Here is a 24,327-nt window from a genome sequence, read left to right on the forward strand (position 1 = left end):
CACTTACCAGCTGATCACTTACCTCCATTTGGACGGCTTTCCTGCTGTTACCAGTTTGTCCAGTAGCTCGCCATGTATGTTGGCGGACTTGAGACGCAGAGAGGAGTTGATTGCGACGATGGGGTTTGAGTCTCGTGAGGAATGGTTCCAAAAAGTGGGTAAGACAAAAACAAAAGCCAAAAAATTAAACAAACAAGTAAATAACAGGGTGAGAATGTGGTAAAATCTGAAAACGTGGTAAAAATCAAGGTGCTTTTATTTTTCTGGATTGCTTTTTAAAACACTGTCGGTTGGGTTTAGAGAAGAGGGTGGCGGGTCAGTCAGTGCTTTTGAAAACACTGTTGGTTGGGTGTAGGAAAAGGGGAGGGTGGGTCAGTTGATTGGTCAGTCAGTTAATCAGTCAGTCAACAGCGGCCTCTGGGGGATTTACGTGAGAACAGCAGGCGTGAATGGCACTCGCAAGTGATCTTTAAGATCTCAGAAAGCGTACAGAGAGGCCTCTGGTGTATTCGTGAAAGCAAAAATGTACCTTCTGGGACATATTTGGTGCTCTCCAGAAATGTATATAGGGACACATTTTCAGAATGAGCTTAGGTTGCTTAAATCAGGCACGCTCTTCATTATTTTGCCTCATGGAAAGGTTTATTATAATGATATGTGCTGCTTTTTGTAAGCCTAGTCCAAACAATTAATATTAGTAAGATAGAATAGCTAATAAGCAACTAGTTAAAGGTGAGAATTGGTCTCCACAAATAAAATTAAAAGATTAAATGGAACACATTTGACAACAAATTTTGTCTTTTCAATGCAAAATTGCTTATCAAATGGTTCTTTGTAATTATTTGAGAAATTTACTGTCAAATTTAATAATAAACTATATAAAGAGCTTAAGTTTCCATTAGAATCTTTAAAAAAATATCAAATAATGAATGATGGATAAAAAAAACTAGGGAAACCCACATCCCCCTCATCCTAAACCTCACCTCCACTAAACAAAACATGTATCAAAAGTCTCTTTTATTGAGCTCAGAGCTTGACCTCTGCAGTGCTATGCAGTGAAATCTGTTAGTAATTATGTCACCGCTCGGAGAAGAACAGGTCATTTGTGAGCGAGTCCTGTAGAGGAATTCAAGCGTTGAAAAGCAGACCAATTCAGACCTGCTCTCCTCATTCATAACCACACTCTACTGAACATGACACAAGGCCCTCATCCTCGCTCAGGAAAAACAGATCGAGCAGATAAAAGCACAGATAAGGTGTGTCTGCCAGTTTGTTTTGCAGGAACCAAAGCAGACTTCCTAGAGCAAAGAAGAAGAGGTACAAAGGAGGAGACAATAAGACAGGTAGTGGATTAAAATGAGAAAGAAAGAGAGAGTGTGGTGAAGAAAAGAGACGGAAGAAGGGAACGGAAACGCAGTAGTATACCTGACAGAAACTGAATAGCAAAACATCCTGTTAAATGTTTTCAGAGCTGCGATTCGGGCAATCGAGAGTTCAATAGCAAGGTCAACATCACCACCTCAGCCAGGTGTTACATAATACAAAATAATATTACAGGGACTGTGGTTTTGCTCAATTTGAGTTATGTTTGGTTGAGTCACGGGTCTCCACAAGCGATATACTGTATGTACAGTTCTGTTGTGGAATTCTTTTAAAAATATGAGTTTTAACATCTGCTTTAAACAGAAAACATATTTTATAGTACTTTTATATATCAGGGGTTTTGATACTCTGTCATATCTACAATACATGCATCGTGACACTCAAACACGTGTTAATTTTATATTTTCAATGTTAAAAGGAGTTTTTGAAGAGTAATTTTTCTATTTCTGCGGTGTCATGGCTGAACAGCAACATTGTAATGATGGGTCTGACGAAGAAGGATCCATTTACAACAGGTTTATTAAAGGTTCAAGACAACCCGGAGTACTTTTTTTTTAAATTTCAACAGATTTGTGTGTGTTGAGAATCATATAGGACAACATCAGCCCGTTAGCTTTAATTGTGGGGAAAACTGGATAATTTTGAGATTTTGTCAGCTAATTTCTTCTTCCGGGTTTAAAATAAATTTGAGAGCAGGATCAAAATTGGTGACGTAAAGTGAATCTGCAAGTGGACTGATGACGTGTCGGTTTCTCATTATTATTCATAGCGAAGTTTTCGTATCTATGAGATATTTTTGCTTCTTAATTATTCATGAGAGCATGTTCTTTCCGAAGGCAAAAAGATTGAGACCAAATGATTGGGCGAATTTGTGTCTACACGGCAAGGGTTGTAAATGTTTTTTTCCATGATCCACAGGGTTTGTTGCATGTTTTTTTTCTGTGGTGCTATCAAGGCCGATACAGCAAAGCTGTTGGTTTGCAGCAAGCATTTTTGTTGGGAGAGTAGTATGGGAATTAGAGGATGGCGGACTTCGTCTTTTATCAGTTAAGTTTGTTACTATTCAGACACATTGCCTGTATCCGTGCTGCTGTGTTCGCCTATGTTTAAAATCCTTCAGATTACCGGCAGGGTTAATGCTTGGATTAGATAGGTAAAGAGACGTGCTGTACTGCTATACACTGTGTCTGCATTCAGACCAGGAGGCTGAGGAGGACAGAAGTTCTCCTCATTTATAGTGTTTAAATAAACACGATTATCTTTATAATGATAAAACAAATTGTGGTTATGTGCAATTACCAATAACAGTTGTAGCAGGAAATTAAATTACTGTTTATTTCTTTTCATTTTAAATTTGTAAACTATAAAATCTAATTAAAATAATCTAAGTTAATTAAAATTCAAATTGTATCTACTTTTGAACTTAGATACTTAAATTTTGGGTCCATATTAAATTAATATTATACTGAATTTACTGCAAATTTACTTTTAGAATTGCATGTAACAAAATAAATCAAACAAACAGAAATGTATATTTAACCGCGGGTAACAGTAAATTTAATACTGTTACACAACACATTAAAGAAACTATAAAACTTAATATGATGAGTAACCAAACAAGGCACAGGTGAACACAATCAATGAACCAAATAAAACCCATAACAAACAAGAAAACACACACTAAGGCCCCGTTTACACTAGTGCGTTTTACTTTTAAAATGGCGTTTTAGATAAAAAATGATCCGCGTCCACACTTGCGTTTCTGAACAACTCTCCGTCCACACTACGCCACCAAAAACGTATATTACGTGACCATTCGCGCACTATGGGCATGCGTGTTCTAGTATAAACAGAAATCATTTGTCTCACTCGGCATTTGGTCATTGTTAGTCAACAAACGGCAGTTGAACAATGAACGCGATGGCAAAGAAAGCAAGAGAGGGATTTTTGTGGACAGACGACGAGGTCGAGTGAATAACTGCACGAATAAATATATATTCGAATGAATAACTGCACAATGGCGCCTAAAACAGACAATAGTGCAAACAACGCTCCCATTTCTGTCTCCATGTTGTTGTTTACAGTGAAGGCTGGTCGGCTGTCTTCCGGTAGTGTTAAAGTCATGTGTTATAGTCATGTGATAGGGGCTAGACAAATAAGGGAAGGATACGCAATGACACAAAAGCCTCAATCAGGTAGCGAATCTTAGCAGCCCCGCCTCCGTTTTCAGATATCTCCATTTTCCCTTATCCACACTGAGACAGAGCAGCAGCATTTTAGAATGAAAATGGCCTCTCTAGCGTTTCCAAAATGCTTCATTTTCGGCGCTCGAAAACTCCGGCGTAGTGTGGACGGATGGCGTAACCATAGCAAAACTTTAGCGCTTTCAAACTAAAACGCATTTGTGTAAATGGGGCCTAAAAGACCATGGAACAGAAACCAAATGTGATAAAAACATTTAGTGGCCTTCGTGTGAATAGGAAACAATGGTAAACTCCTGGTTGAAAATGGTGTACGAAAACGCTTGGAGCTTTCAAAAGGCTAGATAGACATCTCAGCATGATAGCATCGTCTCTGATGGGTGACTTGAGCTATCAGACTTGGCTAACTGCATGCGTTTCTGCAGAGGCGCAGTTATCAGACTTCCACATTACTGAGTGATGCCAATCAGAACTCAGAAAACAAGATATGTCATGTGTGAAGGAAGAGCAAGACTCCAAACATACTGACTGCACTGACAGAGTGAGAATATAAAGTGCCATTATTTAGTCTATTTAGCATAAGTGTGAAGAGTGACTGTCTAAACAGCAAATGCAGCCATCTTACATTGCATTTTGAGTGCTACTGTAGAGCAATATAGATTAGGAATTAGTTTTGTACAACATATTTCTTTAAAGTTATGTTAATAAGTGTTTGTAAGTATACATATTATTGGTAGCACTTTACAATAACAGTACATGAATAATGATTAATTAAAATGTAAACTAAACATTATTATCAACAAATGAGTAAATCATGATTAATTTTTGATAAATTTAACCATCATGAACACATGATAAATTAATGTATAATTATATTGGGACTTTAATTGGAGGGACACATCATCATTAACCCATTCTAAACTACTCATGAACTCCTTATGCATGTCCATCTAGTGCGTTTACACTGAATAACAATGAAAAAGTGTTCTGTCAACATCAACAGTTTAAACACAGGAGTTTATTAGGGGTGAGTTAATGGTGATGGACCCCTCCAAGTAAAGTCATGACAAAATTAAACATTAACAGTTTATTAGTTCATGTTGGTAACAATTATCTTAAACTTAAATGTTGCTGGAGTGTCTCACAAGTGCAGTTCGTGCCTGCTGTTCTTTCAGAAAACCATCAGAGGGGCTCAGAGGCCCCCCCCCCCCCCCCCCCGTTCCCTAAACCCAACCTATAGTGTTTTAAAAAGCACCAATTGACCCGTTCACCACAACGTGTTGGATAGCAATCCAGAAAACGAAAAGCCAGCTTGATTTTTTTGTTTTCAGATTTTATCACATTCTTACCCTGTTATTAACTTGTTTATTTTTTGGCTTTTGTTTTTGTGTTACCTGCTTTCTGGGACCATTTTTCACCGGACTCGAATCCCGTTGTTACTGTCAACTCTGCACTGCATCTTAAACTCTCCAACGTACACAATGACCCATTGGACAAACTGGTAACAGCAGAAAAGCCATTCATATGGAGATAAGCGGTCAACTAGTAAGTGCAAAAATGAACAATGTTATAGCATTCATTTTAAAGACAGCCATACATTCCTCTGGCTACATAATTCGCGATCTTCAGAAATGAACATGGGGCTACGTTTTCAGAATTAGCCTATGTTGCAATGATGTCCACAGAACAAAAACCAAGCACAACTAAAATGTAACTGGGTAGAATAAACAGGTTGGATTTTTGTTTTTGACTTTAAAAATGACATATCACTATCAACTTTTATTAAAAACTCAATTTAATAGCAAGCAAACACTAGTGAATATATTTAGGGGTAATCATTTATCACAAAGCCTTGAGCTTTGACTTGTGGAAGTGGTGTGGTTGATTCTGTGACAAACTGATGACCGCAAAATTATGGACTCCTGAACCCAACGTCTAATTACCACATTACCGACGCACCATGCACAGGCTTACTTTAGATTGGGACTGTCATAAATTCATCTGTTTAGATCAGCATGCGCTCCACATACATCACTGTTGTGCTGCACTTTCAGGCTACATGTGTCAGGTAGCAATGCAAGAAAAAAAGTCATCCAGGTGATCACCACTGATTTACAGCAAAAAAAAAAAATACTGAAATAAAATAAAAAATACAAGGCAAGAAAAAAAATATTAACAGCATTTCTTTCAATATTATTAGCCCTCTTAAGGATCCCTCCTCATCTTTCCACTTAAATTGCACTTTTAGTTAAGTAGTAGTATCTTGCAAAATAATTAAAAACATATATTATGTATACTGTCATCATGGCAAAGACATAAGAGATTAGTTATTAGACATTAACTTATTGTATCTTGTAGTTACAGGGTAAATATAATCCAATATGGCAATATACTGTATGCAAAAACATGTGCATATCTTTTTTTAACCTTTGGAAATTTAAAAATATGTAAACAGCCATTTGCAATATTATGAAATATATTGCATTTATGAAATATTTAATTTATAGGGGTGTACAGAATATGTTTGTTTATGTGTGGGTCTTTGTATGGATGCCATGCAGCAGGGAAAATAAGTATTAAACATGTCACCATTTTTCTCAGAAAACATATTTCTTGACTTGAAATTTTCCCTGGATGTTGGTAACAACTAAAGAATTTGAAATGTGCAAAAGAAATCTAATCTAATTAGTTTACAAATGAAGTTATACATAATAAATTGAAATGATGCATGGAAAAAGTATTGAACGCACGAAGAAAGGGAGGTGTAGAAAGACAGTGAAAGCCCAGACAGCAGCTGAAATCTTTCAGTAGTTCTTCAGCAACCCTCTACACTTCATCATTGCAAATGAATATTAGCTGCTTTGGTCCAACATCTACATTAGCAGGATAATGAATATGAAACTAGGGTGGGCATTTCAGCAAGACAATGATCCAAAAAAAGCCAAGGAAATTATCAAATGGTTTCAGAGAAAGAAAATCCAATCCAATAGAAAATACTAATTAAAGATCTGATTTAATGGACAAGACCTACAGAACCAGGGCCGGTGTGGGGCTCTTTTTCAGCCCTGGAGTTTCAAGCCTTAGACCGGCCCACCTCAGTTCACCACTGACTATATTAAAATAAGGTCATTTCCAATTCAGTTTCTAATTACACTATCACGTCTTTTTTGAGAAAACAGCTGTTTTAGAACTTAAAATGTTCAACAACCCTTACAGTATTATGTCTTAACAAAAAAAAAGGAAAAAAAATTTTTCTCTGACGAGGACCGAACCCAGGATGGCGTTCAGAACTCATTGCTCAACTCATGGAGTTTGTAACTTAACGTGCTAACCACTGTACCACAACAGCTGTACATTGAATGGTGACTTATCTAGGTATATCGTCATTAACGTGTAGGCTCCATCTTGCTCACGAGGCTACGAAAAAATAGATAAATAGAGCAGAACTGCGGTAAAATAATGAATAAGAAGGCTGTGGTCAAGTAAATAAATAAATTATTTTTAAAAAGTGTGACTGCTGAGAGCGACAGATTCTGGAGCTAGGGACACCGGCCCTCGCGGCCAAAAAACGGACCGGCCCACCGGGAATTCTCCCGGTCCTCCCGATTAGCCAATCCAGGCCTGTACAGAACCATCAAGGTTTACACTCTGTTAAAGTGTCAGGTGAAAAAATCCCACCTGAGCAATTCATGTTTATTCTCCATATGAGAGGCTTGTGAAGTGTGTTTTCTTCACCAGAGAAAGAGTTGTTCAGTTGTCCACCACAGTTGTTTCTGTGGTCTTCTGAGGTTGCTGAGCTCACTGGTGCGTTCTTTCTTTCTTAAGAATGTTCCAAATAGTTGTTTTGCTATCTCTCTGATGTTTTTTATTTTATTTTTTTTATTCTAAATGCAAATGAACTCTGAAACGAACTTGAAATGAACTCTGGACTTTATATGTGCTCATTGTAATTGGTATAATGAGGGAATAACACACCTAGCCATTGAACAGCTTAGATACCAATTGTCCATTTAATTTTGGTTCCTTAACAAGTGGGAGGCACATATGCAGCTATGTTGTAATTTCTACACCGTTCACCTGATTTGAATGTAAATTCTCTAAAATTAAAGCTGACAGTCTGCAGTTAAAGCACATCTTGTTTGTTTCATTTTAAATTCATTGTGTTGGTGTATAGAGCCAAAACTGTTAGAATTTTTTCAATGTCCAAATATTTATGGACCTAATAGTATGTAGTTATATTGATAATTTTACTGTGCTTTGTTACTCGCTTGTTTCCTCAAAATGTTCATAGTGTTCACTTATACTTAAGCATACTGTAAAAGTACACTATTATTACAAAAAATATATTCAAATTGGTTTATTTACTGTGTAAATTGTGTGCAATAATCTAAAGTGTTTCCCATTAGCCTAACAACCATCCTGACCTTTTTTCTGTTTTTCTTTGGCTGACAGCTATTCATTCTGTATCATAAGTTAAGAGACTCTGTGTGAGTGCTAAAATGAGATCGATTTGCCGTGTAGCTGCTGCCGTGTGTAAACAGGAGAGCTGCTGTAAATGAGTGCTGAGTTCTGAATGTGTTTCTCTCCCTGTGGGTCTTCAGGCCTACTGCCTGGAGCATGTGATGAACGGCCTCGCCTCATCTCACAACACTGCGATTCCTTGGCTGCATTTTGGATAGCATAAACTAAGCAGCTACTCATTATTTCTGCAGTACATGCTATTTGTAGAATACCTGGATGAGTTCATATATTTTACCTCATTCATAATAAAAAAAGGATACGATTACAACCACCTTTTGATTTCTCTTAATAGTGTTTTTTTCAAAGAATGACTTAAATTTATGGTATATACTTATAGCACTCTAGTTGAAAGAATCCATTTCACAATGATTTCCTTTGCAGAAGACAGACCATCAATAAAACCAGTAAGTAAAAATACAAACCATAGTAACGAATAAATACAGAGTCAGAGGAAGAAAGACCGTAGAACCATAGAACAACACAGACTAATTGGTAATACGTGCTTTAGACTACATTATGTAAAACCGCAACAACATAACTTAATGTTTTTGACTGCAAGTTAAAATAATGAACGGAATAGAGCAGTATGGCAACAACTTTTGTTCGTTTTCACATTATTGATATTTACAGAGACACATTATCAAGGAATAAAGGATTATTTACCACAAAATAACTTAACAGTGTCTATACAATTGTCTATTCTCCATATAGACCATTTTTCTGGTGTGGTCAGTTTGCTCGGTAGCTCACCTTGTAGATGTTGTGCTTGTGCCTACATTTGTCTGAAACTACAAAAACATACCCAAATGTTTTCGACTGCAGTCTGTAAGTTAAAATAATGAATGCAATAGTGCAGTATGGCAAAAACTTTTGTTCTTTTTTACATTAATGATATTTACAGGTACAAATTATCGAGAAATGAAGGATTATTTTTGTGCTGTTACCACAAAACAGCTTAACGGTGTCTATACAATTGTCTATCTCCACAGAGACCACTTTTCTGGTGTGGTCAGTTTGCTTGGTAGCTCACCTTGTAAGTGTTGTAATTGTGCCTATACATTAATGTGAAACTACAAAAACATATCTATATGTTTTTGACTGCAGTTTCTAAGTTAAAATAATGAATGCAATGGTCTATGGCAACAACTTTTGTTCCTTTTTACATAAATGACATTTACAAGGACACATTATCAAGGAATAAAGGATTATTTTTGTGCAGTTCTAAAAATGAAACAAGTGTTTAGGATTTGTAATTGAATACATTTGTCTATTTACATATGGACAACTTTTCTGGTATGGTGAGTTTGCTCGGTAGCTCACCTTGTACGTGTTGTACTTGGGATGAAGAGCAGACTTGTGTCAACTGAAGAACAGTCCTAGAGAAAAAAAGCAAGATAAAAATACATGCTTGCAGTGCACTTTTCACTTCTATTTGCTTTTGAAAACATATTGGTTGGGTTTGGGGAAGGGTTTAGTTTTGGAGGATGTGTATATGAAACATACAACAAAACATACCCTAAATAACATATATTTCAGATTTGCAACATTGAAGAGTGTAGATCTAGTGCAGTGTTTCTCCACCATGTTTCCACCAACACTGCATGTTTTGGATGTCTCCTTTGTCTGTCACACCTGTCTTGGACAAAAGTCTTGTCACTTAACAAAAATAAGTTACATCAAGATTCTCCTACATCGTGCCCCAGACATGCTCAATAATGTTCATGTCTGGTGACTGGGCTGGCCAATCCTGGAGCACTTTGACCTTTGCTTTCAGGAACTTTGATGTGGAGGCTGAAGTATGAGAAGGAGCGCTATCCTGCTGAAGAATTTGTTCAGTCCTGTGGTTTGTAATGTAATGGGCAGCAGAAATGTCTTGATACCTCAGACTGATGTCGTTGCCATCCACTCTGCAGATCTCTCGCATGCCCCCATACTGAATGTAACCCCTAAACCATGATTTTCCTTCATCAAACTTGACTGATTTCTGTGAGAATCTTGAGTCCATGCAGGTTCTGTAGTATTTGTGATAATTGGGATGCAGTTCAACAGATGATTGATCAGAAAAATCTCCCTTCTGCCACTTTGATCAACCAGAAGTTAAGTTATTATTTGTTGCACTTACAACTGGCATGGATAACAAGACTTTTGTCAGGTAGTGCACATTAAGGTTTCATAATGCAATTGCATATGCAATAAAATAAATGTGAAACTGTCTTAGCAAGTTATAGAGATAATTAATAATGTTTATCAAGTCTTTAGGATAAGGTTAGGATTAGAATTCATGGTCCCACTTTATATAAAGTGGCCTTAACTAATATGTACTTACATAGGTATTAATAGTTTGTTACAATGTACTTATTGTGCAAATACATGTATTTACTGTGTTCTTATGCTTGATTAAATACATGTATGTAAATACATCTGTAATAAACTTTTGTAATTGCATTTGTAAATACACTGTTGACCATCCCGTACACCTTAACCTATCCTTAAACCTACCCATGCCTCCAAACCTGTCCATAACCCAGCCTCTATCCCAACTCAAAAGCATCACAAGTGTTCTCAAATACATTATAAACACAGTAAGTACATTGTATTTTTTTTTTTTTTTATGTAAGTACATGGTAGTTGAAGACACTTAATATAAAGTGGGACCGCATTCATGCCTCTAGTGCCATACTCCAAATATCAATCAAGATAAAGTACTGTAAAAACATAGAAAATCCTATACCCTTAATAGCTGTCATCAAGTTCATCTGTCTCTGCAGGGACTATACTAGTTATACAATTGTAGTTATACAATATGCTTTAATATTGAGTAGATTTTTAGTGTCCCTATTTCACTTGCAGTCTTATAACAGATAATGCGAGATTCACATGCAGGACATGCTATTTCAGGCCAGCTCACCACAGTGTTTCATTTGAGATACCTAAAACTCATACAGTCAAAGATCTGTATCTCTAGGTGGATGCATTACAAACCACAGACCTACTGTATAATTTGCCCTTTAATCTTCTGACATCAGCCCCCAGCACAGAGACCTGCGGGCCTGCCAAAAAAGCCAAGAGTTCAGGTGAAATGAGCTTTAACGGTAACTCCACTCTTAACATGACACAAGCGTTACATAAATCAGTCTGCATGATCAAAACAATAAACATAAGGCATATTAAGGATTTAGTAATGCTGTCTTGAGTTTTGGAAGTTTAGGGTGGGCTTCAGTGAACCAAATCGATATAGTTAATTCAGCTACGTGTAATTTATTAAGCAGGCTTTTTTAGTATTTCAGTGTTTTAAGGGATATTGAGTATATTCAGACCTATAGAAACTTCTGATTGGTTATTTCAGCAGATGTGTGATTCTCTCAAAGATGACCTATTTTTCAAATAAAATAAATGGTTAGTGACAAGTTTTTATTCTTGCAACAATAAATGGATGACCCCAGAAGATTAAATAATATTATTTAAACGTTTAACTCCCATGTGCAACCAGGTGTCAATTAAAAATATAAACTATGCATCTACTTGTACTTTACATTTAGGATAGATAGAAATATCAGCCTGAAAGTTCAAACTTAGCTGCATGATGATTGATAATAAAGCTTGTTTGAAGAGCTGTCCCGGGAGAGAGCCCTGAGCTTATAAGATCCTCAAGCCCTGGGCTCCCTCCTGTTGCAATGCAAGAGGGGAGTTTGAGCTCAGGTAGATCTCGATGACTCCACCTCCTGCTTTGCAGCTAAGTGTCAGATATGGATGCTGAGAAGGTGTACTCAAAATTTGGCTAAAATATTTTGGATTAATTGTTTAGGGTGCTTGTTTTTGAACTGTGGGAGGAAACCGGAGGACCCGGGGAAAACCCACGCAATCACGGGGAGAACGAGCAAAACTCCACACAGAAATGTTGCCTGGTTTGGAAGGGAATTAAACCAGGGGCAGTCTTGCTGTGAGGCAACTGCGCTAATCACTGGCCACCGTGTCGCCAGTTTGAAAGGAGGGAAAGGAGGGTTGGGTGGGGGGGTTTCTTCAAAACGAAGATATTGAGATGAGAAAAAGTCTGGTTATTTATAGTGAGTTAAGGATCGTCTGATAGGATAATTAGTCATTAGCTAAAGTTGGAACAGCTGTGAACAATATCGTGATCCTCGAAATTTGTTTATAAATAAACTTCACTTTACGTTTTGTCAGTTTAGTGGCTAATTCGTATGAATTCGTACGAGTTTAGTCGTACGAAAATGTACAATTTAAAAAAGGAGGCGTGGCACGTAACCCCACCCCTAACCCCAACCGTCATTAGGTGATGAGCAAATCATACTAAATTCTACGAATTAGATCATACGAATTCATACAAATTAGCCACTAAATCTAAAAGTTACGAATTGCCGTGAGATTGCGTTGGGAAATATAAACATCTATTTTACAAGGAAAGTGTCTTGTGATCACTAAAAGTGTCTATTGGTGCTGTAGATCTGCCTTTTTCAGGCTGCTACATGATGATATTGTAGTATAGACAGCTCTGCGCTATTATGCTTTCTCAATGGTATGAACTATTATAAGCGTGGTCAAATAGAGGCTTTATTTATATTATCTGTTTTAGTTATTAATGATATTATTTAAAATATTGTCACAGAAGGGAAATGAAACCAAAGCTGTGAGTATTAATAACAGTCTATTTGGATATGAAGAGGAATTGATATGAACAAAGAAAGTCTGTTGCAGGATATGATGAAGCAGTGGACCAGATGAGGCGGAGGGAACCACATGAATACACATGAAACCACATGACACGGGAGATCACAGGGAACAGGTAAGTATAACAGAAACGCTATGGTTTCACTGTCTTTCTGTGGAGGGGAGAACCTGGCCTAGCTGTTAGGGATACAGGTGAGAGTCAACTATCTCTCACTATAACTTGCCCATACAGTGCATCTTGTTTTGATGTCCTATAGGAGGGATCAAGCGTTAACTGGGGGAGCCAAACCCTCCAATCTACTCTCCTAGTTCGTCCAGTAACCACACAAAGTTTTAAAAACAAAGGGTATGAAGACATTTGCACGGAATTATTTTAATAATTTGTTTTAGTCTAATTGTAAACTTCTTTTAAACTAACCATATGCTGATAAGGACAGTACTAAATAAACAAAATAGTAAAGGTATGCATTTTTATTAACTTACTTGTTTTATTAAACTTTCAAGCACCGTTTGTGCGCCATACTTACATACTGACAGTGGTGGTAACTGGTACTGAAAAATCATACTCTAGTACAGGGGTGGCCAACCCTGTTCCTGGAGAGCCACCTTCCTTCAGATTTCAGTTGCTACCCATATTAAACACACCTGAACCAATTAATTAGGACCTGAACACCACGTGATAATTAGAGGCAGGTGTTATTGATATGATGAAGGTGGCTCTCCAGGAACAGAGTTGGCCATCCCTGCTCTAGTAAAAGTACCATTACTTGCCTAAAAATGTAGTGCAAGTAGGATAAAAGTGTCTGTTGTAAATATTACTCAAAGTATGAGTGAAAAGTAGCCCTTTCATGAGTACTCAAGAGTAGTGAATATGCTGTTAAAAGCTGTTGTGTTTTCATATAATTTGTACATGTGTGTGTAAACGTAACATTCTGTAGTGCATTTAGTTTTTTGGCTCATCCAATTAACACTTGATCCCTCCTATAGGACATCAAAACAAGATGTACTGTATGTACTGTAAATAGTTGACTCTCACCTGTATCTGTAACTGCCAGGCCAGGTTCTCCACACCCCAGAAAGTCAGTCAGTGAAACCATAGCGTTTCAGTTATACTTACCTGTCTATTCCCTGTGATCATCAATGTCTGCGTCTGTCCTATTCATGTGGTTCCCTCCTAGTCTCCTCTGGTCGTGTGTTCTATGGTTCCTCTGTGTTCCGGGTTCCTTATTATCCTCCAGTCCCTCCGGTTCACCTGGTCCACTGCTTTATCATATCCTGCAACTTTCTTCAGGGTTTCTGCAGATATAATAATGTCAAATTAAAGACTTTTTTAGACCTTTTTTCCTTTTTTAAGTATTAAATTTAAGACCTATAAGTACTAAAGGCAGGTTAGATGCACCATTGAACTACAGAAAAAACAAGCAAACATCTTAAATGCTGATTTATACTTTCGCCTGGGCCACATTGCGCACCTCACTGAACGGACAAGGCTTTTATACTTGACGTATTCGCCATAGAGATATTTTTTTGAAAAACAGGGGGCTGTCAAAAGAAAGACAGTAAAATTAGACGAATAAAAAGAGAATCTTTAATATCATTAAAAATGCTCTTGAGGGCCTCTTTTTTTTGTTTTAACAAACTTATCTCTCAGGTTTTTCCAAACTTTTACAAAAACTTTCCTCCTTTCCCACTGCTGTTGCAATTTCTAGCCAAGAATTATTGGTCATCTGGTTCTCCATATGATCACACATGGAGTGGTACAGACGTACCTGTTTCAGACAAAATCTCTTCAAACTGTTTCAAACTTGCCGGCAGCTAGCTCTCTGCAGCTCTCACATGGTCGCCCTCTGAAGTTAAGCAGGGCTGTGCACGGTCAGTATCTGGATGGGAGACCACATGGGAAAGCTAGGTTGCTGCCAAAAGTGGTGTTTGTGTGACCAGCAGGGGGCGCCCAACCTGCGGTCTGTGTGGGTCCTAATGCCCCAGTATAGTGACGGGGAGGCTATACTGCTCAGTGAGCACTGTCTTTCGGATGAGACGTTAAACCGAGGTCCCAACTTTTTGTGGTCGTTAAAAATCCCAGGATGTCCTTTGAAAAAGAGTAGGAGTTTAACCTCAGGCTCCTGGCCAAATCTGCCGACTGGCCTCTGTCCATCATGGCCTCCTAACCATCCCCATATTCCAATTGGCTTCATATCTGTCTCCTCTCTATCAATCAGCTGGTGTGTGGTGTGCGGTCTGGCGCAAAATGGCTGTCGTCGCGTCATCCAGGTGGATGCTGCACACTGGTGGTGGATGAGGAGATACCCCGACCCCCCCCCCCCCCCCCCATTGTGTAAAGCGGAGCTAAATAAATGTAAGGAATTATTATTATTATTATTATTATTATAATATTTAAATCAAATCAAATCAAATGCGGCGGCGCGCAAACTATTCACCCGAGTCTCAAAAATTCCATCAGCTCCGCTATGGTGTTATTTCACTGACAAATGTTGTATGCGCAGTATTACAAGTTAAGATTGCATTCATGTAATACGAGCAAGTGAATCTCATGCTTGTGCACCCATTTACCTATTTGTGGACAAAACTGCAAATTTTCTCACACTTAAATATGCACTGCTCATACACACATTTTCTTGCGCGTTCTCAGGACACTGTTCTCTCTTGCTTTTGTGCTTTTTGATATGATTTATATTAGTACACTAATTACAACCAATAACCAAAATACTAAAATAGACTTATTACATTTTTAATCTAATAAACCATAACATTTTTGGCTGTATGTTATATGATGAGATATTTCCTGTTTCAAACACTTAAAGACACTTCTCTGACAATATCTTAAATAATAATATTAAAAACTAAAATAGATAATATAAATATAGCCTATATTTGACCACCCCTATAATTAAGGTACACAATGTCATAAGACGTTAATATTAGGTTAGATTTATTGGATAATAGGAACCATTTTTTATTATTTTTGTCTCTTTTTCTTTTAATCAAACAATTATTTGTATTGGTCATGTAAGGGTCATATAGTAACTGAACTTCTAATGTTGTGGGTGAGTGCTGTGCATACTAATTAGCATTTTTGCAGAAGTAGATATATGCGGGTCCAAAATTAAATTCAGCTCTGCAGAAACTTCCTGTCTGAAGAGAGGTGTTAAAACTGAACACAGAACACAGAAAGATGTATACTTTGTTGTTGGGCAGAGAATTCGTAGAAAAAGAGGAAGTATGTCGAAGGGGCGGCCAATGGAGGACTGAACAATGACTGACAAGTGACGTTACACCAAAACTCCACCTGTTAAGATCAGTTGTGTATATATGCTGAAGTCAGGAAATGTATGTTAGTTGCGAACCTCTTGAATGTAATTCTTGTATTGCATTGGGGTAACGTAACCCAGAGCTCTGTCATCGAATTATTCATTTGTATCCAATAAATTGTTACGATTTTTGACATTGAAGAAAAACCTCTCCAGACCTTTTCTCTTGAACACGCATGGAATTGGTTTGATATTCCAACAGATTTAAGTTGTAATGTCAAGTGACTAAAATTCAGTGTCTAGTCAAATGACGTTGATATTTTGTTGATTTTAGGTCGTTAGAAAGACCAAAATCCAACGTCGAGCCAACATCTTAAACCAACGTCATATTGATGTCAAATACTGACATTTCTTTATCAGGTATTGCAATCAAAATTCAACGTCTCATAGACGTCATAGTGGTAACGTTCACACAACGTCAAGCTGTTACATCATTAGACGTTGATATTTGATTGGTTTTAGGTTGGTTGTTGGACATTAATGTCGGCCTGACGTTGGGTTCTGACATCAACCTGATTTTCATTTCCAAACAAAATGCAATGTCCCCATGACGTTAGGGCACAACGTCAATCTGACGTCATGTTGACGTTTTGTGCCTGCTGCCTGTTTAAGGCCATTACAGTCATCATACAGTAAACATCAGTCTTCTCATCAGTGACATGCATCTAAACAGTCTCTGGGTCAATGCGTGTAATTTTTTTGGACATCTTCTTGGACACTTTTAATGCTTCCAAACAGTTTGCTGTGATTATAAATCGACCATGTCTTGAGTTGGTTCATTATGATGTGATTTACCTTCGATATGTGATTTGATTGACAGGAATTACAGGACTGATGTTTCTAATTCCCATAGACAAGAAAAATAAAGTATTGACTGCATGTTTAAGGAAAGTAGTGGAGTAAAAGTATGAATACTGCACTAAAAATGTACTCAAGGGAAAGTAAAAGTACACATTTATAAAACTACTCAGTAAATTAAAATTCCTGAGAAAAACTACTGCATTACAGTCATGTAAGTGTTTGTAATTATTTACTTTACTGGTAGTTCCTATTGGGTTGGGTGAGATTAAAGAGGGACTATTTTAGTTTCTCTAAAAGGTGCTCTAGCAACTAAAATCTTTCCCACCTCCTGTAGTGCAAACGTAAAAAAAAAACGTGGAAAATACCACAAATAGTTCTAGGAACTATGAAAACATTTCTCTGCTGCAAAAGCCCTTCATTTTAGTGCCTATTCCTGTAGTGTGTACACGTTGTGAGAGTCATTCCACTGTGGTGACCCCCGATAAATAAGCGATTAAGTCGAAGGAAAAGGAATGAAGGAATGAAGGAATAATTCAATAAATAAATCTAAACATAGAAATATGTTTCTGTAGTTCGGGTAGGGTATTAAAAAGAATTTATTATAAATCAAATGAAGCCAATAGAAAGTCCCTTCTATGATTTGGTCTGGAAAAATGACAAAGCTGACACAAATAAACTGTTGAGCAGAATAGGGAACATCACTGGCCATGAGATAAATACACTACTGTACAGATGCAGAGAGACATCTGTGTACTGTGTGTGTGTGTGTGTGTGTGTGTGTTTTGTGACATATCAGGACACAAATCTGTATAATGACATGGGTATGACACAGGTATTACAAAAAGGAAGGGAAATATGAGGACATTGGTGACGTCCTCATTTCTCAAAATGCTTATAAATCCTGCAGAATGAGTTTAATCAGAGAGTAAAGCTGAACACAGTCTCCTGTGATGGTTGATTTTAGGGGTAAGGTGGGGTGAGGGCAATATAATATACGGTATGGACAGTATAAAATGAATGGAAACCTATGTAATGTCCCCACTTTTCACAAAAACAAGTGTGAGAGTGTGTGTGTGTGTGTGTGTGTGTGTGTGTGTGTGTGTGTGTGTGTGTGTGTGTGTGTGTGTGTGTGTGTGTGTGTGTGTGTGTGTGTGTGTGTGTGTGTGGTTGAGCCCTTGACAGTGCAATTTTTTTGTGCGTGTGTCTTTTCATCTGTTTATATTAGTGTTGTTTTTAGTGTTATCACATTTCAGTTGACATGAACAATAGCAATGTCATACTTTTCACATGTTCTACAACACATAAACAACTAAATTGCGATGGGTCTCCTTTCATTTGAATGCCAAAGGTCAAACTCGGGCCAAAAGAAACAGACAGAAAGCTGGAGCAATGAAAGTGTAAAGCCAATGATGACCACATGTCAGAGAAACCTAAAAATATGACTAAGATATTAACTTACAGCAGCTCTAAACATAGGTCTCATCGGCAAGGCATTTTCAATAGGCACATGGGAGTCTGGACATGCGAACGGCATTACGAACTCATGCCGGACCAGCAAACCACATGGCGCTCACATAGACAGCAAGACACTAAAAACAATCCTGAAGGGGAAAAATTAAGATAAACCAGATACATTGAATCCAAGTGTGCTTTTTGATAGGGGATATATAATCCAGCAGTTCTTATTGAGTAGAATATGTCCTATTTTGTTAAGCAATGAGACAAACTGAATAATGATATAACTGAATAATGATAAAGCATCTGAAAAATAATCCCCTATACTTCAAGTGAAGAACCCGACAATTCATTCAATTATTCATTTTTTTGTCGGCTTAGTCCCTTTATTAATCCAGGGTCGCCACAGTGGAATGAACCACCAACTTATCCAGCACATTTTTACGCAGCAGATGCCCTTCCAGCCGCAAACCATCTCTGGGAAACATACACACACACACACACACACACACACACTCATACACTACGAATAATTTAGCCTACCCAATTCACCTGTACCACGTCTTTGGACTGTGAGGGAATCCGGAGCACCCGGAGGAAACCCACGCGAACGGAGGGAGAACATGCAAACTGTACCTGTGCCACTGCATCGCCAACCCGACAATTATGTAGACTAAAATACCATTACATCAAACTTAAAGTGATCATTCACACAAAACTGAAAATTCTGTCATAACTTTCACACTTTTTTAATCCTGCTTGATTGTTTTTTTTCTGTTGAACAAAAAAAGATGTTTTGAAGAAAGCTTATTACCTGTAACCATTGACTTTCTATAGTTTTTCCCTACAGGATGGAAGTCAGTGTTTAAAAGATTTCTGCTTTTTTCAAAACATCTTCTTTTGGGTTCAGCAGAATAAAGGAAATTATAAAGGTTTGAAACCATTTAGTGGCGAGTAAATAATGAGTTCATTTAAATTTTTTGGTAAACTATCGCTTTAAGAACCTTATACCTAAGGCTAAACCAAAAACTTTGGCTTAGTTTTTAAACATCACGGTGGCGCAGTGGGTAGCACAATTGCCTCACAGCAAGTAGATCACTGGTTCGAGCCTCAACTGGGTCAGTTGGTATTTCTGTGTGGAGTTTGCATGTTCTCCCCGTGTTCGCATGGGTTTCCCCTACAGTCCAAAGACATGCTCTATAGGTGAATTTGATAAGCTAAATTGGCCGTATGTGTGTTAATGAGTGTGTATGGATGTTTCCCAGTGATGGTTTGCAGCTGGAAGGGCATCCGCTACGTAAAACATAAGCTGGATAAGTTGGCGGTCCATTCTGCTGTGGCGACCCCAGGTTAATAAAAGGACTAAGTAAAAAAAAAATGAATGAATGAATGAATACATTTATTTTAAATTCAACTACTTTGAATTTTAAATAAAATAAAAAACATTGGTCCATGCCTAAACTTTAAACAAACCTCCAGTTTGATTAGTAACCAGCCACATATGGTTTTGTCGACAAACTCAACAGATTCATTCATTCATTCTTTTTCCTTCGGCTTTGTCCCTTATTTATCAATAGTCACCACAGCGAAATGAACTGCCAACTATTCCGGTATATGTTATATGCAGCGGGTGCTCTTTTAGCCACAGCCAATTACCGGGAAACACCCATACACTCTCACATCCACACACACTCATACACTGTGGCCAATTTAGTTCATCCATTTCACCTGTACCGCATGTCTTTGGACTGCATGGGAAACCGGAGCACCTGGGGGAAACCCACGCGAACATGGGGAGAACATGCAAACTCACACAGAAATGCCAAATGACCCTTCCCAAACTCAACACAACATAACATTATTATTTTCACCCAAGCTAGAGGACACTTTAAAACATTTTTAACTTTAAAATGTTACTAAAGGTCATAATAAGTCTTTTGTTTTTTGAAACAAATTTTGAAACTCCTCCTTAAAAGATCATGCATAAACTTTTTAAAAGTAATGGCTGCCTTTGAGTTGTGACATGGGATTATCTTTAAGGGCCCACTTTTTTCTTTCTTTTTCAAGAGCGTATGCAGCTTTCTCATGTGCTTACATACTGCATAAGCAACATTTTTTTCTCTTCAACTGAATGTAGGAGACAGGAGGAGAAATATATGAGTGACAGTCCGAGAAGATATATTACAGTGTGTTAAATCTAATAACGGCACAATAAATCATACTGTTAGAAAAGGAAATAAATTTATATCAGAGAGACAGATGACAGCAGCGATACTAATGGACGTTTCCAGACCATCACTGTACCAACTTACCAAATGACATCAATGAAAAGGAACGCAGTAAGTGTTGTATGATCATCTCAAGATCTGATACTCTTTCCTGACAGCTATCCTTTCTCTAATGTTCTTACTCATATTTACATGTTAACATTGGTATTCTTTACTTTTCCTATTACTATTACTGTTAAATCAAGCTGAATAACCATATTCATTTTTCACTTTCCATCCATCTTCTTTTTTTTTCCTCCCTCTCCTCCTAACACTAATGCTTGAGCCAAACCTCTGGACCACATAAGCGGGAAATTGCAGTTTGTTTTAAGTAAATTTGCACATGTAATGATATCTCTGTGTAAGGTCTGACAGCATGCAGCAGCGTGTAATTATTGTTTGAGGTTTGCGGAAAATATTCCCATTAGAGTCCTCACTTAAAGACGTGGGGTCCAGAACAACATTTTTAGGGCAGCCCCCCCATAGCTCCAGTATATCATAGAGCACATCAGCGGGACCAATTTGTCCCTGAAAAATAGCTTTTACAGCATTTATGCATTCAGTAGTTTGTACAAATAAGAAATAGCTCTTGCGAAAAATAGACTTCATATAAAACAACATTATATTTTAACTTTTTAAAGGTTCAGGACACCCTGGAGAACTTTTTTTTTAATTAACAGATTTGTGTGTGTTGAGCATCAGTTAAGACGATGTTAGCACCTGTCAGCTTTAATTGTGGGGAAAACTGGATAATTTTGAGCTTTTGTCAGCAAATTTTAGCTTCCGGGTTTAAAATGATTTTTGGGGCGGGATCAAAATCGGCGACGTAGCGCAGTACTGCAAGTGCAATGATGACGTGTCGGTTTCTCATTATTATTCATAGCGGAGTTTCTTATCCTATGAGAAGAGCCGGCTGCTTAATTATTCATGAGACCTGCCAGAGTCAAGCCCGAGCTGTGAGACACGTCACGGACCCACGGCACGGGCACACAGTATTTAGCCGTTCATGAAGGCTCACATGCGTTTGTTTCCATGATCCACGGGGTTTGTTGCATGTTTTCCCCTGCGATCTTGTCAGGGCCGATCATACAGCAAAGCTGTGTGTTTGCTGCTAGCATTTTTGTCGGGAGAGCAGTACGAGAATTAGAGAATGGCGGACGCTGTCTTTTATCAGGAGTTCGTTCACATTCAGACACATCACTGTGCTGTGTTTGCCTAAATCCTCCAGATTACCAGCAGGGCTAACGGTTCAAATAGACAGGTCAGGAGACCTGCTGCACTGAGTCTGCTGGATACGGGGATTGAGGGAGAAGTCCTCATTTATAGAGTTTACATGAACACACTTATCTTTATAATGATATAAATTGTGGTTATGTGTATATGAAATTATGAATAACAAATGTAGCAGGGCATTAAATCACTGTTCACTTCTTTGCATTTTAACTTTGTAAACTATAAACTCATGCGTCTCCTCACGGTTTGTCTCATTTTGTGAGCTAGCTTCGTTCGCTCACGTTCTCCCCTGCTGGCCACGCCCACTCCTGCCCGATGCTCGCGGAGCTCCACGCCCATTAATCATGCATCTTTTGAAAAAATCTTTAAGTAGACTTTAACCGAAAGTGGGGGGTGTGATGGCCCTTTAAGCATTTTAACATTTCACTGAAACAATGATTCACTGGATTTACTACATTTTTAAGGTAAGTGGTTGCAAATTATATGGGCTGAATTCAAACAAATTGAATAATGTTTAATTTAATTTGGTTTGTTTAAAGTGCACCTATGAGGAAAACGAACTTTTGTAAGCTACTTGGACAGAACTGTGTGTAGGTAAAGTGTGTCCACTGTCATATTGGAGTGATAGAAACAAAACAATCTTTTTTTTGAATTTCCTGATGTTAAAATTGACCCAAATCTTAGTGATTTTGAGGCCCACCACACCTTGACATACAGTATGAGTGCGACTTTCCCCGCTACCGTATTGATTGACAGGTGCCATGTTTCTATAATGACATGTATACTCATGTCCACAGAACTTTCTTTTGCAAATAAACTGGGATTAAAATATTTTTACTACTTAAACTTTTTTATGTTTAACAAGTTTTATAAAGTACGGAACCCCGGAAGGGACGTAGTGGAGGAGAAAAAAATTGGTTGGGTGAAAAAAAAAATGTGCGAAAGAAAAAAATGGATGGGCGTAAAATATATATTTCTAAGTTTTTGCATTCCCTCACAAAGTTTTGTGTTCCCTTGCAAAGATGTTTTGCGTTCTCTCGCAAATCTGTTTCTCCACAAACACATCCTGTTTACTTCACTCACGTAAACCCTCCTGTTTTTGCCGAAATTCTCCCATATTTTATCATTCTATCCCACTTTCTTTACATTAAATCTGTGCGTCGATCGTCGCCTTTCATATGCAACCTCTGAACCAGTGAATGCATGTATAAGCACTGACTTACAGACGTGCTCCGTACAATAAACTGATCCCAGATCAGCATCTGTGTGCGCCAAACTGCCAAAATATCAACGGAGTGGCTTCACAACAACTCTGTGAATGTCCTTTAGTGGCCCAGCCAGAGCCCAGAGCTAAATCCTATTGAACATCTCTGGAGAGATCTGAAAATGGCTGTGCACTGTTGCTTACTTCATAATGTGTGTAGTGTAGACATTAAGCAAAAGTGTACAGAATTCTTTCATTTATTTATTTCAGCTTAGTCCATTTATTAATCTGGGGTCGCCACAGCGGAATGAACTGCTAACTTATCCAGCATACCGTTTACACAGCGGATGCCCTTAAAGCTGCAACCCATCTCTGGGAAACATCCATACACACTCATACACTACGGACAATTTAGCCTACCCAATTCACCTGTACCGCATGTCTGTGGACTGTTGGGGAAACCGGAGCACCCGGAGGAAACCCACGCGAATGCAGGGAGAACATGCAAACTCCACACAGAAACGCCAACTGACCCAGCCGAGACTCGAACCAGCGACCTTCTTGTGGTGAGGCGACAGCACTACCCACTGCATCACCCGCTAATAAAGCAAAAAAGATAAACAAATAAACACAAATATAGCCAGAATATATAAAAATACAGTTGTTCCAAGGATTCACTATTATTTTTAGATCAAGTCAAAGTTTATTTAAGCATCCTGGAATATTTTTAACAGAAGTAAACAGTCAAACCACAAAAACAAATGAGAGCGTTTGTATCCTAGATGACTGTCCCTGCAAAAACCATCAAATGATTCTTTATACTCGACCCGCTTACCGTAAACAGGAACACATCTCGTTCGTTGATCAAAAGCCTGAAAGTGAGAGTATCCTGCTGACTTTGTTTTGCTCCAGTTGTAAGATGACAATGGCGGTCAGTGGTTGTGGTGGTCAGCGGATCTATGGATAGAGCTGAATTCGATAAGCTACATTTATTTCTTTATTACAATACCGGGGCATGACAAATGTGCGTATTAGGAGAGAGATCGAGAGAGAAACATGCCAGTGTTCGGGGCTTGTGTTTCCTTTGGCCGCCTCTATGGAATTCACTTATTTGTGGAAATGTTAAGAATTCAAGTAATGGACCCTGCTAAACACAGAAAAATAAATGCAACGATCAGCAGGATGAGGAACCATGACAGACAGACCCGTGAACGTTCTGTTCTCTTTTCTTCTCTTACTATTAGAGC

At 38.0% G+C, this 24,327-nt stretch overlaps 1 long non-coding RNA gene across 1 annotated transcript in view; it reads right to left on the reverse strand.

Moving 5' to 3' along the window:
- The window catches only part of LOC141378771 (uncharacterized), a 48,138-nt gene extending 23,811 nt beyond the window's left edge, over positions 1 to 24,327 (reverse strand). The window contains exons 1-3 of the long non-coding RNA XR_012394106.1: positions 23,916 to 24,327; positions 23,501 to 23,679; positions 9,426 to 9,481 (exon numbers count right to left, since the gene is read on the reverse strand). This is a non-coding gene — a long non-coding RNA (uncharacterized lncRNA). The remainder of the gene's footprint in view (positions 1 to 9,425; positions 9,482 to 23,500; positions 23,680 to 23,915) is intronic.

Source organism: Danio rerio, chromosome 18 (genome assembly GCF_049306965.1).
Source record: "Danio rerio strain Tuebingen ecotype United States chromosome 18, GRCz12tu, whole genome shotgun sequence".
NCBI classification, from domain to species: Eukaryota; Metazoa; Chordata; class Actinopteri; order Cypriniformes; family Danionidae; genus Danio; species Danio rerio.